Genomic DNA, 15,275 nt, shown 5'->3' on the forward strand with positions numbered 1-15,275 from the left:
GCCTTTGTAACCAATATGGCTTCAGACATCCTAAGCCCTTTCCTTTATGCCTGGGCTTTGGATCAATGCAATTAAAATTTTAATTTTATCCCAGTTCCTCTGAGAATTACCCAAACACAATAGGTTAAAGTTGTTTCAAAGTTACACACTGCTCTCCCTTTTTAAAGCTACAGTATGTAACATCTATGGACCAGCACTCAAGTCAGTAATGTACCACTGAATGGAAAGGATCCTCTTAAAGCTTCCTGTACGTGTTCAGAGACTGGATGGTGAGGGAGCAGGGCTTTGGATTTGGCCTGAGCTGTGAGGTAATTGGAGCCTGAGACAGGATCCTCACAGGGGATCATGGGAGAAAGGCAGGCTGCATTTCCTTAAAGGCCCAGGGGTCTGAGCTGTCATTACATACCAGGGCATACCGTGTTGTGCAACTGCTGAGCTGTGGAGTTTCAGACCAACATGAGATAACTATTGCATAAGAAGAATTGTCCTGCCTTGGCTCAGAATAAAAGTCTTTAATTGTCTTGTGTGTTATGAAAAATGGCTGGCGACTCTGTGATGGAGGAAGCCAGGATGAACCTGATTCTATGTATCAACAGATGTGTTAGCCACATATATGATTTAAACTTACTGCTGGTTTTAGGACTTTGGTCTGGCTGTGCCTTCATGATCTTTAAAAAAAATAATATTTCTGGATTGCAGATTTCTAGGGCTGCAACTAACTAAATCATTTGTATCCCTGATTAATCTGCTTATCATTTTCTGGATTAAATGTTTAATTGTCATGTCTATAAAATACCAGAAAATGAAATCAAAATTTTCCAGAACCCAATGTGATGTCCTCAAACTGCTTGTTTTCTGTGACCAACATTTCAAAACCCACAGATATGCATTCAGTCATAGATGACAAAATCTCTCTGTTTACTATGAAATGTTCTACATTTGCCCTCTGCCAATTTGTGTGCCTGCATTTTGAGTGTCAAATCTATGTAATATGTAGTACATAATGAAATCAGTGTACAAAGCATGTGAACTGCTTTACTCTAACAATCCCACAATGAGTTGCGCTTTGTATTTATGCCAAAAATCTACTGTCTTCTGACTCTATACCTGTCAGTGATGACACAAAATGATGATGCTTCCTAAGTATCTGAAATCTCAGTTCACTGATCACTGTAAACTGCTGAATATGGAGTAGTGAGTGAACAAAGGAGTTGTTTTGGAGGGATTTTGCTCAAGCAAATGATCAAATATTCACATTTGAGGAGCTCAAACAAGGAGTTTCGGAGCATTTTGCGTAAAAAAAACCTTCAGCTGTCATTGGTACCCTTTCTAAAAAAAAATCTCTTTTTGTCAAACTGTCACAGTATCCACACAGTAGTACATGAGACAGATAGTCTGTGAAAAAACATATTCCTCTGCCTGTTTGTAGCACTTCTAAAGCCATAACCGCACCTAAGTGAAACAACCAATCAGAGTTGAGGAGCCTCTAACACAGCTATCAATCATGTCAATAACTGGGGTTTCTATGACTCAGAGGCAAAGCGGGTTGCCCACTAATCAGAAGATCGGCAGCTCACTCCCCTGCTGCGATACCTCAAAGTATCATTGAGCGAGATTCTGAACTCCTAATTGCTCCTGATGGCTGTTCCATTGGTGTGTGTCTGGGTAGCAGGTGGCACCTTGTATGGTAGCCTCGGCCACCAGAGTGTGAATGGGTGAATGTGACATGTAGTGCTTTGAGTGGTCAGAGGACCAGTTAAAGTGCTATGCAAGTGTAGTCCAGTCCATTCACTGCTCATGACTTGGGGTATAAACTGTCAAACCAGGTAGCCCTGATCAAATGTGAATTAGGATTCTGTTACGGCAAACGTTCTCATTGTACAGCCAAATATTACACTAAAATATGTTTCTGAAAACATTGGAGGTGACAAACAGGCAAAGCAGTAACAGAATCTTGATTCATATTTGCTTATCTGGGTAGGTATCTGTTCAGAGTTCCATAAAATTTCCCAGTTTTCACGCAGAGCTGATTTAGCAAATCAGTCATGAAAGGCAAATCTACTATATTTAACTACACGGGAGATGTGTTTAAGATATGCAGTGTTTTTGGAGGCAACTTCCCAGACACTAATTATACATTCCCTGTTGTGTCTATACTTTCTGACTCTGCTGCTCGGTGCCTATAGATGCTAAATCAGCAGAATCTAACCAGCAGGCTGCACATCACAGATCAGCAGCAAACGGCTTCGTGCCAACACGGTCCCACCATGCAGCTCTCTTATCCAGAGGTGCATTCAGGTCACTGCTGGAAGATAAATTCACAGCAGATAGACAGTATAGGTTAAAGTCGGTCCTAGGCTTTTTACAATATATACAGTTTTACATGAGGATGTATAGATGGACTGAAAAATAATTGTTTGAAGTCATTTTTCAGACAAAAATTCTAAACATGATCTAGTTCTAGGGTCCTGAGGATTTGCTGCTTTTCTTTTACTTTTGTGATTGTGTGCTGAATATCTTTGGGTTTTGGACTGTTGGTGCAATTTGAGTACATCATCTTGGGTTTTTGGAAACTGTGATGGGTGTTAGTCATTATCTTGGGACATATAGCAAAATATAGCAAAATGATAAATCTAGAGCTGCAGCAATAAAGCAAATTTATCAGTAGCTATTTTTATAATCATTTAATTTTTGTCATTTTTTCAAGCAAAACGAACAAAACTTTGATTGTTCCCATTTTGTGCACAAATGTGCAAATGTTGTACTCTTCTCTGTCTTACATTATATTAATTTTAATACATCAAATTTAAGACTTTTAATGAAATTGCCTGGGGTGTTAGGAAGGGGTCCAGTTTGGGGACCTTAGAATTGCATCTTTGATCTATGCAGATGATGTGGTTCTGTTGGCTTCATCACCCCATGACCTCCAGCATGCCGTGGGGCGGTTTGCAGCTGAGTGTGGAGTGGTCGAGATGAGAGTCAGCACCTCCAAGTCTGAGGCCATGGTTGTCTTACAAAAACTGGTGGATTGCCCCCTCTGGGTTGAGTTACTGCCTCAAGCGAGGGAGTTCAAGTATCTTGGGGTCTTGTTAACAAGTGATCGGATTGTTGTGATGAAGAGGGAGCTGAGCCGGAAGGCAAAGCTTTCAATTTACTGGTCCATCTACGTCCCAACCCTCACCATGGTCACGAGCTCTGGGTAATGAATGAAAGAACGAGATCACAGATACAAGCGGCCAAAATGAGTTTCCTCCGTGGGGTGGCTGGGCTCAGCCTTAGAGATAGGGTAAGGAGCTCGAACATCCGGAGGGAGCTCGGAGTAGGGTGGCTGCGCCTTTGCGTCGACAAGGGTCAGTTGAGGTGGTTCAGGCATCTGATCAGGATGCCTCCTGGGCGCCTCCCATTGGAGGTGTTCCAGGTACGTCCCACTAGTAGGAGGTCCCGGGGCAGACCCAGGACAAGCAGGAGGGATTTACATATCTCATCTGGCCTGGGAACGCCTTGGGGTCCCCCAGGAGGAGCTGGAAAGTATTGCTGGGGAGAGGGATGTCTGGGATGCTTTGCTTGGCCTGCTGCCCCTGCAACCCGGCAAATAACTGCGACTTGGATGATAAATTGAGAGTATGATATATACTTGCAGCCCAAGATGAATAAATTAATCGAGAAAAGAACTGGCCCAATTGCTAGTTGCATCCCTAATGAAAATCACTATTTGGTACCTAACCTGGGGGTCAGGGGGCCTTGAGTGGTCCCAAGATAAATCTGAGGGGTCACACACAAACAAAACAATAAGTTTACTGTAAGTCAGCCATGTGGTGAGAGTTTCATTGACTAAGTGCTGGAGGAAGAGTTGTGAATCTGCATCATGTGACGCTGATACACTTCCACTTTCCTGAGTGTAATGAATCACTTTGTATCTCCGGGGCACCTCTGCTGTAGATGGTACATTACAAAAGCCATCTCACAGCTTAAGAGGAACAAAAGAGGCTATTAGAGGTTGTTGGCTGCGGGTTTGCTTTGCTCCTCTGAGGCTCAAGCGTGTCAGATTTATAGTGTCAGTGAAGTGCTTTAGAGCCAGAGGAGGAGGAAGGAAGAGGGCTTGTTGTTGCCATGGCAACTTTGCTAAGGATGGCGTCTGTGTGGTGTGCATGTGTGTAGAGGTGGGAGCGACTGTGTTTGGGCATGTTTGAGGCGTAGGGCTGCAGCTAACAACTGTTTTCATGATTGATTAATGTGAAGATTATTTTCTCGATTAATATTCATTTGGTCTATTAAATGTCAGATATGAGTTTTTAGCTTTTTAGAGTCTTACTGATTAGAAATTTGGCTAAACCCAAATGAATATTTTCATCATTGATTAACCTGTTGACTGTTTTTCTGATCGAGGATTGTTTAGTATATAAAATGTCAGAAAATTGTTGAAAAGTGGCTCACATTTGAGAAGCAGCAAATGTTTTGGAAAAATGACTTAATCAATTCAATCAACTTGACAAAAGGCACACATATTGGCTGCTGTGGAGCTTTCAGTCACAACACATTATCTTAATCAGAAGATGGAGTTTGCCCAGATGTTCCAGTTTGAGCACGGCCTTTCTTTGCTTCCCTGGTGAAATAAAACTTTGTTTTGCATTTATTTATGACGGGGAAACTTCATCTGCTGATGAGTTTCAGAAAGTTTCAGAACAGCTGCTGTTTCCAAGGCCAAGAATGAACTTTCAACTTAAAGGGACAGTTCACCACAAAACCAAAAATACATATTTATACTTTAGATATCGGCCGTAGAGATGTCTGCCTTCCCTTGAATACTGACTGCATCACTGATGGTGTTTCCTCTCAGTGGATCTCACTCCTAACAGCCAGAGGAGTTCTCATTCACAACAACAACAACAGAGGCTTTTGTATGTGTGTGAGAGTGTGTGTGTGTAGCTCTCATGGCTTTTAGCAGCTGCACTGTCTTTGAATGAGTCATTTCCATTTCCCTTCTCAGTATCATCTTCAGTGTGTGCACACTTTGACTCCAGCAGCTGAACCAGAGGCTTCAATTAACAGTGTCCACACTGACTCTCTGCACTGGGCGGTGGAAAGAAAAGGTTATTGATTACAAAGAAAGTGGAATGGAGAGCACAGAGGTCCTCCACACTTGCCCTATTGAATTCTTTGAACCCTGGAGTATGAGAAATTGGCTCTACACAGAATATTAAGTGGTGTTCCACAACCACACATGCACGTATAATTTTTTTCTCTCTTTAATCTGCAGGAGACGTTATGTGAAAGTGTTTAGATGGTAAGTTTGTCATAGAATAAAATAGGGGCTGGAAACAAGACAGTAGAGTGCAGGGATGTTTTGTTCTTATGTACAGATTGTCACCCAGCACCTGCAAAACATTTATAGATGTGTGTACACCTGCCGATGATTGCCTGAAATAACCACTGGGCCACATTTTGTGTCTGGGTTTTATTCCCCTTGCTGTACAGCAAAGTCTGAACGCGAAGTGAAACTAAAATTATTTTAGTCAGTCATGTTTCCAAGGTCAGGAGTGAACTTTAGTTTCAGTTTTTAAGCCAATGCAAAAACATTCATAAACATCTGAAGTTTCGTGACAACTACTGAAAAAGATTGTGTGATGATTGAAGGCGACAGCCACAAAATGAAGGTCGTGGTGAGATATTTTGTCAACTGTGTTGTTTTTTTTGGTTGCTTTTGATTTGCACTGAATGAATTACTTTCATCAGAGTTCAATGTGAGATAATGTGACATGTCCTTTGGTGGCTAAACTGTCAGATAGCAAACTTAAATATGCTTAGTCTTATCAAAAGTGATATGAGAAACCCAATACCACTCTCACTCAAAAATACATATTTTTCCTCTTACCTGTAGTGCTGTCTATCAGTCTAAACTCTCGTGGGGGATGCTTAGTGTTGGAGATATCAGCTGTAGAGATGTCTGTCTTCTCTTGAATATAATGGAACTAGATGGCACTCAGCTTGTGGTGCTCAAAGCGCCAAAAAATACTTTTGAAAAACTCAACAGCAATGTCTCTTTCCAGAAATCATGACCCTGTTACTCAAGATAATCCACAGACCTTGTTGTGAGCAGTTTCATGTAGGAACTATTTTTCTTTCTACCGAACTACACCCGCCAACCACTTCTCCACTCAGAAGGAAGCATAGATCTACTGCTAGCTCACCTAGCACCACCAACATTACAGCTCAGCTGAGGAGGATGCCATTAATGTGCACATCTCACGCTGTCATGAGCATGAGCCTCTCATCCTGAGATGCACGCTTCCTTCTGAGTGGTGAGACAGTGATTTGATTTGATTTGATACGGTTGGTGGGTGTAGTTCAGTGGAAAGAAAAATAGTCCCTACATGATTTGATCAGCTGAGTTGCAAGTGACACCATCAGCCGGCCAGTTCACACTGCTGCAACATTCTGAAACGGTTTCTCGTCGCAAACCACTTGACTGAACTGGGCTTTATATCCAAGAGAAGGCAGACATCTCTATGGCCGATATATAGTGTTATTTGATAAATAACACTACAGGTAAGAAGAAAAATATGTATTGTGGATTGTGGGGTGAACTGTCCCTTTAAATATGAAGCTAGAGACAGGAGATGGTTAGCTTAGCTTAGCATAAAGGCTGAGAGCAGAGGGAAACAGCTAGCCTGGCTCTGTCCAAAGGTTAAACAATGTTATATTTCATTATTATCACAAATAAGAGAGAAAGTTGTATGTTAGTTGTACTGAACACAGAAGCCTTTTGGTTTCCAGAGAAAAACAGCAAATATTCACTAATTGAAATACAATTATCACAAATAGTTAAAAGACTTTAAAATATTTTAAAGCAGGGGTGTGTTGGGGGTACTCTGACTCATGACCTCAGAATGTTGTCAGATAACAGGAGAAGAACAGCCTCAATTATAAGATTGTGTTTTCTACATACGACCAGACCTGCAGCCCTTTCAGTCCCTCTCCTCCCTGCGCAGGGGTCGTATATTACTTCCTGCAATAATGTGATAGAACACCGGGGTCAAATGGAGTGAGCCCCGCAGGGAGAAACATGATTAGATGATACACAGATGGCACATAATGGGGAGACGAGCATCTGTCTGCGTGGATGGACGACAGGCTTTATTTGAGTCTTTTCATGACTTACGGGAATTCAGGCGACAATCCTGCGAGTGATTATCCTCTGCTGTGTGTGGTGATGATGTACCTGCCTCTGTGGGAAGCTGTCTATTACGAGAGGACGCTCACACACACCTGTCTGCTCTGATTCTTTTTATTCGCAGCATCACACTAAATTACGAAAAGAACATTTATTATGCTCTCAAATGGCATCCCCTCAAGATAATTCCTGTTATTTTGAGAGTTTTTCATGCAGCATTCTTAAATGATTGATGTCAGACATGTTTACCCCTCAAATAAAAGACGCTATTCATCCTGTACAGGTATCGTTCATTGTACGTCAGCAAATGCATATTGATTGAGGTGACGTGGCACGGCTGACCTGATACCCCGATGTTGACTCATCTGTCTGTACTCTACAGAACAAGCATTATCTACTTCTCTCTGTTCTTCCTGTCTGCCTCCTTCATCTGCATGATGAGTAACTGTCTGTCTCTTTTGTCCTTCTCTCTCTATCAGTCTGTCTCTGAGTCTCCTTTGCCTGACTACATGACACCTGCCAGTTGAATGTGTGCGACAAGGGAGAGCCCTCAAGTCTCCACCCTCCTTCGCAGCTAGCGAATAATTGATGACCTAATGTGTCTTCTCAGGGATATGTCAAAGTTCAGTGTGTGTGTGTGTGTGTGTGTGTGTAAAAGGCGTGCTCGACCGCAGGATGTGTCATGGTTGCAGTTGAGCAGTGAGGCTGTTCGACTCCAAGTTTCAGGTGTCAGAAATTACTTGGAGTGACGCTGTCGAGGACTGAGTGGCCGCAGAGAGGACAGACCAGGTTCAGTAACACAGCTCTGATCTGTAATGACACATCTTAATGTCTACTTTTAATTTTATGGTTGTATACTTGTAGTTGTGTAGCTGTGTTCGTAGTTGTGAGCGTTTTCCAGTAGTTTTTGCCGTCGTATAACACAGGATGAATTCTGACATGAATGAATGAACAATGGTGTCTTTATCTCCGCCAGACAAGCCTAGAGTGGATCATGCGTTTGGTTGCGTGTGATTGAGTGTGTGTGAGTATGCAGGGGCGTAGCACCAAATTATGGGTCCTAAGCATAAGCAGTCTCAGTACCCACCCTTCCTCTCTTGATCCATGTCTCTCTCACGCACCTTTAGATTTTTTTTTTTCCCCCAAAAAAAGTCAATTGGCTTTCTTTACCTTTTCAGTCTTTTAACGATTTTTTCAGGCAATTTCAATTCAGTTATGGCATTAATACTTCAATCTATCCATTTTTAACTGCTTATCTGAAGCTGGGTCATGGGGGCAGCAGGCTGAGCAAAGTATTCCAGACGTCCCTCTCCCGAGCAACGCTTTCCAGCTCCTCCTGGGGGAAACCCAAGGCGTTCCCACCCAGGCCAGATGAGATATGTGATCCTTCCAGTGTGTTCGGGTCTGTCCAGGGCCTCCTACCAGTTGGACGTGCCCGAAACACCTCTAACTGGAGGTGCCCAGGAGGCATCCTGATCAGATGCCCGAACCACCTCAACTGACCCTTTTTGACGCAAAGGAGCAGCAGCTCTACTCCGAGCTCCCTCTGAATATCCGAGCTCCTTACCCTATCTCTAATGCTGACCCCAGACAGAAAACTCATTTCGGCTGCAAGTATCCAGGACCTCATGATGAGATCACAGATTAATACTTAAAAATAAAATGAAGTGAAAACAAAACCAAACTTTTCCCAGGGCCTCTACTATAATAATCAGTCTCACTTCTCTTTCCACTACAACTGCCCTGTGAGTGTGTGTATCTGTCTGTACACAGCTACTCTCGCAAACTACTGGACCAGTCAGCCTCATATTTTGTGTGCACATGTATGACTGTTGGCTCAAGGACCTCTTGTAGTTGTGGTGATCCGTAACTTTCGAAAAAACTGTTTTATTGACTGTTTTATACCCTCATTGAGTGCTGATTCCTCACTTCTCTTAACTAGCTAGTAGGAGTGTCAAGTTTTCCAGAAATCCTCACAGCTAAAAACAAGCCTTAACGTCTGTTGCAGACCACTTTTTGGCCTTTATTGTGGCTCAAACACTGACAGCCATAGAAACCTTTTGTCTTATTTTGAACCAAAGCATCTCCAGATTAATTCCATCTGACATGTTATGATCCACTAAAGTTAGGCAAGATACGAGATGACTTAGTCCCCATTTGCCAACATTTTATCTAAGGGAGCCAGGAGAGACAATTCCAACGGGAAAAGCTGCCCAATTTTGCTTTTAGATTTTGTTAATTTTGTCATTTTTCCTTGATATTTGCATTTCTACCATAAGTAGGTCAGCAGGTAATTAAATCTTTAATTTTCTTTGTCTGTTTTAATTGTGTTTGGTATTTCTTACGTAGCTTACAGACAAAGTTAATACCTCTAAAAGTCTAGCTATAAATGACATAGATCAAAGATTTTTGGCTGTGCTTATTGCCTCTATATTTCATATACACTGCCTGTCAGCAGGTCAATATGTCATGGCTCTGTCAAAAATAGACAAGGCTTGTATTTTTATTAGCATCTGCACAATTGCATAAATCATCTAGAGTGGCTGTGATCAGCTCGGGCGGCCACTTGGCGGAGATCTGCTCCCTACTGAGTGCTTTTCTCTAATGTGTGTGTTATTTTAAAAAGATCATGGTCAAAAACAGCCAAGAAAGTCATCTTAGATTAAGCACACATGGACCTTGATCTCTGTCTTATCTACGTGAAGGTATGGACTTTAAAAGATGCTCCACTGATAAAGCATTGCACTCCTTTAACTACTGTCAGACTCACAAAAAGGATCTGATTCAATGCGGCAGAACCAGAGATATCGTCTTTATTATTCCGTGCATTCTTCTTCCTTGTCAAAACCTGGTGCTCGCATTACCCACAATGCAACCTGACCGCTGACAGTTCTGTCGGAGGTATGAGTGTGTCTGCTAGTGGCTCAAAATAGGACCACTGTACAGGTATTTAAGTCTGCTTGTGTCCAGATCTTCTGTATTATTGATGATACATGAATATTGTAAAGAAACCGGAATGAGTTTCAGTTAGTTGGCCGGGCGGCCGCAGAGGTTTTGACAAATGGTTGCTGGCTGCCTTAAACACTTCTACAGGAATTGTAAGTGCATTCTCTTGTTGCACATTGTGTTTAGATGCAGCATCAACACTTTTTCCTGCATGTGTCTGACCCTCTGAGTGAACCGCTGCACATATCTGTACTGGAGAAGTGCACAACAGTGCTCTACTGCTGGCTACGAAGTAACACCACAGGAGAAGCTGAGGGTTAAATGCCTTTTATCGAGGCTTCCTCAGCAACACTATCAGCCGTCAAGGGAAGCGAGAGCCGAGCAGATTCTTTTTCTTCATTCACATTTTATTTACCTGCAGCAGAGACGTCAGCTGAGAATCCAGGATGTTTTGCAGAGCTGGAGTTGTTTACCAGGGACTGTCAGTGGTGATATTAAACTAGAGAAGAGTGTATTGTTTTTCTGCAAGATAAGATTACATTTCAAATGAGTTCACAGTACACAAGGTAGTGTTGTGCTGTCGGGATGAGCTGTGGCATTTAGTTTTCTGATACTCCAAACTGCCCTCAAGGTCTGAAACACATAATTCACAAAGTTCCTGTTCAGGCCTGTTGTGGTGCCGCTGCCTTGTATCGATCTCTTTGTTTCATAATCCAATTGTCTTGACAGTGACATGAGATTATATCAAACCCTAAAGAGTTTCTCCACGTGAGTCAGGTTGGTCATCTCCTCTATCTGTTTACAGCGGCGTGAATTATTGATGAATGGGGTTCTATATATAGGACCTGAATGTGATGAGGGCAGCAGCAGAACCAGTGCTGTTTGTCCTGAGGGAAAGAAAAAGTGCTGCATTTGAATAATGTGGCCAAGATCTCACCGTACAGGAGGTGTTTGTGCTCGGAGGGCAGAGGGTGGCTCCAGAGAGAGAGATACTGTGGATGTTTGTTTGTGTGTGTGTGTGTGTAGAGTATATGAAGATAGTGGAAATCGTTAAATGATCAAATATCTTTTCAAACAGCACAAAAAACTGCAGTGGAACTACCAATGCGCAAAAGAAGCAATATATTTATTTGCTTTTCCTCAAAGTGTCGCCTCATTTTTATAAACTGTTTTGAAAAATGTCAGCAGCCTTTATTATGTTTTTTTCCTCTCGTCTTCTGTCTCACATGCAGTTTGATGGATGAACTGAAGCAGAGTTGTGTCAGTCTTTGTTATTCCGAGGCTGTTTTTAATGTAAATAGACTTAGTATATGTCCGCCTCGCACCCATCGCTGATTAGAAAATTCATACAGTGTGGATATTTATTAAAAAGCATGTCAGCTGTGATCCATGGCCATCTGTTTTATTCTGTAGTTGTGGGTCAGGCGTCATGCAGCACGAGAAATGGTTTCTATTATCTCCTGTGGTACCAGACATCACGTTTTTGTGGTTGTGTTCACTCTAAAGTTTTAAATGCAAGTTTAATCAGCTTGTTTGCTCCACCTGCTGGGGTTTGATACTTTTCTGAAACCTAGCTGAAGATCTTAAAATATGGTGGTTCTCTATTTTACAGTTCTCTTGCTGAGAAATTCAAAATGAAGAACCGACTTTGAAACAGCTTCTCCTATATTTCCACTGAGAGGTGGAGCTGACAAAATAGCACAAAAAGCACGAAAACGCAGATTGTGAGCAAAAGTTATTTTTCAGCAAGACTTTAGTAAAGTTAAGCCAACAAAATAGTGGAGATTCTCCAACCCAGTCACCAGAAAAAAGTTGGCATTGTATGTTTCTGAAAACCATGGATACTTAGCAATGGCACACTATCATGTAGCCGATACATCTGAACCTTGGGAACAAAAACAATTGGTTATGGTTGGGAAAAGATCATTCATTCATTTTCCATAACTGCTTAACCTGTTAGGGGTCACGGGGGAGCTTGAGCCTATCCCAGCTGACATTGGGTGAGAGGCAGGGTACACCCTGGACAGGTCACCAGACTATCACAGGGTTGACACATACAGACAGACAACCATTCACACTCACATTCACACCTACGGACAATTTAGAGTCACCAATTAACCTGCATGTCTTTGGACTGTGGGAGGAAGCTGGTGTATCTGGAGGAAACCCACGCTGACACGTGGAGAACATGCAAACTCTGCACAGAGGTTCAAACCCCCGACTCCTGGTTTGAACCAGGAACCCTCTTGTTGTGAGGCGACAATGCAACTGCAGCACCATGCTGTGATCATATTTTGACTAAAATTATTACATGTTTTCATGTTATTTGTACTCTAATATTCTGGGGACACAATCCTGTCTGAAAAGCAGTGCAATGTCTTGGTAAAACATAACTGCTTTTTCATGTCTCTATCCCCGGTGGAAACACATCAATGAGTTACTGCAAAACGCCCATGTTTGGAGTATAAACACCCGATGGAAACACAGCAATGACTCACTAAAACACTGCTAGTCTGCAGCTTGGTAGCTGTCCCATCTAAAGGGGCCATGCCATCCACCATCCCCTCCACCTCCCAGTGACAGTCGGCTCATATGGCGCGTCACTTTAGAAACGTCGATATGACATTTCTAAAGTGTATTTGTGGTTTGCAGAAATGTACAATACCAACATATTCTTCTGGTGCAGCATTATTAGCGTATATTCTGTTGATTTCTGCTTAAAATTTAAACAGGATGGTATGCAACATACGCACATGACTGAATAGATTAGAGCATAACAAACATGGCTGTGAAGTTTGGTCATAATTCTATGTAAAGCTGACATGGTAAATAATCTTGAGCTGTCACAGTACATGGATTCTTTGAAATAAATACATTCCATTCCTTGGTGTGTAATTTCATGGGAGGAAATGCACTGAATACCTAAAAAGCACCATACAGTATGATGTCACTTAAGCTAGTCAAATTGTATCTATCAAAACGCTGTCTATACTTTATCCTTTCATAAGCCATGTTAATGGCAAGGCTCTAGGGATGACAATGCCATTCTGATGTTTAATTTGTTGATCCACCACTTGAAGATTAAAATATTTCAACACCTACTGGATGGATTGTCATGAAATTCTGTGCAGACATTTATGGTACTCAGAGGATGAAGCACACTGACTTTGGTGATCTGACTTTAACTTCTAGTGTCCCCATGAGGTTTACATGTTTGGATTTTCAGTGTAATTTCTCAACAACTGTCAAAAACAACTGTCTGGATTTCCATGAAATTTGGTATAGACATTCATGTCCCCCTCAGGATGAAATGTAAAAGCTTAAGCCTTGAGTTATCCCCTAACTATTCATGTTATGCCACTATCAGGTCAGAATACTCAGTACAGAATACAAAGCGTACAGCCTTACAGAGCTGCTAGCATGGCTGTTGCCTTTCAGCCTTGTTAATTCCTTTTCTCTTTGTGTCACAGTCTTCCATCTATCAAAACCATGTCCTGCTGGCTGTGCTTTTGGATTCGATTTCTGATTTACTTGTGAAATCACCAGTGTAAAAGTGCTGATTACAGACTGTAGCGCAGTCTTTTCACTACACCGTCTTCATTATCCTCACCTCCACTGTCTTGTTCACAACTCAACAACACACTCAGCAGAGACACACAGTCGTCCGTTCTGCTCTCTGTGGTCTGCTGGGTTCTGTCTTATTGTGACAGTCAGCCCATCAGACAGTGACATCATGTCAGTCTGGTTGGCACGGTGACCGAGCTGTGGTCAAGGCTCTAACGGAGGTGTCCGTCTCTTGTTCTACTTGTTTTTGAACACACAGGATGACTTGGATAATGTCTGAGCTTTAAATAATGCTGCCGAGGAGAGGGCAAAAACAAAGCAAGAAGAATAAAATAAACAGTGAAGCAAACTGTCATGATAACGTGTTCTCATTAACATAAATAAATATTTACAAAATAGTTATTTATGATCAACATATTTATGAATCTGTTGCATTTGACTCTGCGTTTTACTTCAACATACACCACAGTTGCATAGCTCAACTTTTGCTCTGCGCTTTATGACAAGTTGTCTAATTATTAATCATTTTATGGCTGCCATGTCAACAGCACAGGTCTGCCCTCTGGCCTTCGTGAACATTCAGAACAGTTTACGTATATCTACCTCAGGGTCACCTCCACCCTCCATGCGCTCAGCTTGATACTGTCATAGTCTCCCGTTAGTTAGCCCCCATCCTGCCTGTGTTTGACTGGAGCCTACTGAAGGAATTTGTGTTGTAATGAAATGTAGCCTCCTTTATCATCTGGATCAGTGGACCAAAATCTCATTCCACCTTCTCCATCTTTTTTTCATCTGGTTGTCCTTTTCTTCCCCACAGAATATTACTACACTGAGACAAAATAGTAATACATTTAAAATTGTTTTCGCTGCCGTTTGGCCCTTTGCCCCTACTTAAACTGAGCTGCTTTCCAGAGTGTATAAATCCAAAAACTCCAGGAGCCCTTTATATAAAACTGAGCTTTTTGTTAAACAGTGAGGTGAGCCTGGGGGCTGTGTGGCAGTAGAGTTAAGATGACAACTTAATGTCACCTATTACCCTCTCTGTGATCGCTCATTTTAAATGTCAGTAGTCGCCTGATGTTTGACGTCTCGCTGCAGCAGCTCAGGAGTAGCATTATGACCCACTGTTGAATCAGAATTTTATGGTCATTTAGTTGTCAGACAACAGAAATAGAAAAATATCTAAATGAAATAAAGGAACTTGTTATTTCAGCTGTATTAAAACGCAGATCACAGACAGCAGAACAGACTCAGAACAGAAGTTTAGTCAGCTGAAACTCTGCAGATTTACTGGGCGGCACCAGTTGCACTCTTGACCAGCTTTCCTCGGCTAAAAACAGCAATGTCCCCATAAGCCATTCTCGCTTTTCGTGGCACTGGCCCAGCAGGAAATGCAGCAATGTCTCCATGAAAAACACCCACTCTTTGTGGCACCATCCTTGCAGGAAATGCAGCAATGTCTCCAAACAAGACAACTGCTTTTTGTGGCACTGTCCCAGCAGGAAACACAGCAATGTCTCCATGAGAAACACCCGCTTTAACTGGCACTGTCTGGCAGGAAATCAAGCGACGTCTCCAAACAAAACAACTGTTT

General features: G+C 42.1%; 1 protein-coding gene across 5 annotated transcripts in view; it reads left to right on the top strand.

The window, feature by feature from the left end:
* The window catches only part of pacsin1b (protein kinase C and casein kinase substrate in neurons 1b), a 40,913-nt gene that overhangs the window by 3,156 nt on the left and 22,482 nt on the right, over positions 1-15,275 (top strand). The window contains exon 1 of one of the 5 annotated variants that reach the window (XM_033626891.2): positions 7,831-7,960. The exons of 1 other annotated variant lie outside the window; for it this stretch is intronic. The gene's annotated coding sequence lies outside the window, so the exon portion shown is untranslated. Of the gene's footprint in view, positions 1-7,830; positions 7,984-9,924; positions 10,118-15,275 lie in introns of those variants that run through there. 3 more of the 5 variants (XM_078170287.1, XM_033626887.2, XM_078170282.1) reach the window with 3 other exon arrangements.

This window comes from Epinephelus lanceolatus, chromosome 1, assembly GCF_041903045.1.
Source record: "Epinephelus lanceolatus isolate andai-2023 chromosome 1, ASM4190304v1, whole genome shotgun sequence".
Lineage (NCBI taxonomy): Eukaryota > Metazoa > Chordata > Actinopteri > Perciformes > Serranidae > Epinephelus > Epinephelus lanceolatus.